The sequence below is a fragment of the Alosa alosa genome, chromosome 24 (genome assembly GCF_017589495.1).
Source record: "Alosa alosa isolate M-15738 ecotype Scorff River chromosome 24, AALO_Geno_1.1, whole genome shotgun sequence".
In the NCBI taxonomy this organism is placed as follows: Eukaryota; Metazoa; Chordata; class Actinopteri; order Clupeiformes; family Clupeidae; genus Alosa; species Alosa alosa.
Genome location: NC_063212.1, coordinates 26,022,662 through 26,024,915, shown reverse-complemented (window position 1 = coordinate 26,024,915; position 2,254 = coordinate 26,022,662).

Here is a 2,254-nt window from a genome sequence, read left to right as displayed (position 1 = left end):
AAAAGGGATTGTGTGGGGACTGGACATCTGAGCTAAGAACACTCATTTCCCCTGCAGCGTGTGTGTGTGTGTGTGTGTGTGTGTGTGTGTGGGTGTGTGTGTAAGCGCGCAAATAGCATAGCTTTCAAATCCAATCATAAAAGGCCTTATGTATCCTCTTTATTGGATAAGGAATTGGGAATGGGTGAGGTGACACACACACACGTGTTGGCAGAGTAAGGTCTGCAGCGAAGGCTGAAGAAGAGAGGTGCGTGTGTGTGTGTGTGTGTGTGTGAGAGAGTGTGTGTGTGAGAGAGTATGTGTGTGTGTGAGAGTGTGTGTGTGAGTGTGTGTGTGTGTGTGTGTGTGAGAGTGTGTGTGTGTGTGTGTGAGAGAGTTTCTTTTCCTTGTTACTCAACAGCATATGTTCACGTTCTTCCTGTTACACCACACATCCTGCGCAAGACCCTGTCCGTCAACACACACACACACACACACACACACACACACCATACACACACACACACACACACACACAGTCCTGTGGTCACCTCAACTACCAGCAACCAGATCAGATCAGATAAGAGCACACACACACACACACACAGAAAGAGGACTTCCTGCGATCCCTTCTACTACCCAGCAGTGGCACAGACTCTCTCTCTCTCTCTCTCTCACACACACACACACACACCCACCCCCCACACACCCACACACCCCACACACACACACACACACACACACACACACACACACACACGTGTTCCTACAGTCCCATGAAGATGCCTTTGAAGACCTCTGAGGTGTCACAGTAATATGTATCCAAGATTAACAAGCAAAATGGTGAGTGAGTGTGTAAGTATGTGTGTCTGTGTGTGTCAGTGTGTGTCTGTGTGTGTGTGTGTGTGTAAGAGTGATTTGTCAGATGGCGTGGGTGCAGGAGGTCTTGAATACAACCACAGAACACACACACACAGAGTCTGCCAGCTGGACCAGGAACAAAAAGCAGCTGTTTGTGACACTGATAAGAGTGTGCGTGTGTGTGTGTGTGTGTGTGTGTGTTTGCATGTGCATATGTGTGTGTGTGTGTTTGTCCGTGTGTGTGCATATGTGTGTGTGCGTGTGTGTTTGCGTGTGTGTGTGTGTGTGTGTGTGTGTGTGCATATGTGTGTGTGTGTGTGTCTGTGTGTGTGGTGTGTGTTTGTGTGCGTGTGTGTGTGTGTGGGATGTGTGTTTGTGTGCATGCATATAAGTGAGTTGGTAAGTGTTTCTGAGTGTGCGTGTGTGTGTGTGTGTGTGCATATGTGTGTGTGTGTGTGTGTGTGTGTGTGAAACATAATTCTCTGCCCATTCTGAAGGAGCAGTAGTAAACACGCATAAGGCCACAGTCAGCAGCCAAGGTGTGTGTGTGTGCGTGTGTGTGTGTGTGTGCATATGTGTGTGTGCGTGTGTGTTTGCGCGTGCATGTGTGTGCATATGTGTGTGTGTGTGCATATGTGTGTGTGTGTGTGTGTGTTTGTGTGTGTGTGTGCGTTTGTGTGTGCATATGTGTGTGTGCGTGTGTGTTTGCGCGTGCATATGTGTGTGTGTGTGTGTGTGTGTGTGCATATGTGTGTGTGTGAATATGTGTGTGTGTGTGTGTTTGTGTGTGCATGCTTGTGAGTGAGTGTGTGTGTGAGAGGGTATATGCAGCACGTTTATTGTGTGTGCAGTCATTATTAGCATTTCACACCAAACCAAACCTCATTTGAAATGCATTTATTAAAACAAAAAGAGCAAACAAAAGCGTCATTTCAAGAATATCTTTAACATTCCAACCATGGCTCAGCCGAGTGTGACTGAGCGCCATGTCAAGAGGAGGCGCTATCGTCTGGAGTCTCAGAGGAAGCATCTCGTCTCGTCTCAAGGAAGCGCATCTCTGTGACACGTTATCATTTTACACACTCTGTATCACCAGGAGCTCTTTTTACACACTCTTATAACATTACATCCTTAAATCAGCACTAATATCAGGCAAAAGGGATCAATACTGATGGGATTAAAGCACAAAGCTAAACACATGTGTTTGCAGCTCCATTACATGATGGAATCAATACTGGACAAGACAAGAGATAGAAGAAAGAAAGATAATAGATAGATAGATAAGAGATGGATGAATAGATAGATAGATAGATAGAAGATGGATATGAATAGATAAGATAGATAGAAGATGGATGAATAGATAGATAGATAGAGATAGATAGATATGATTAGATAAGAGCAAAGAGAAGAAGGA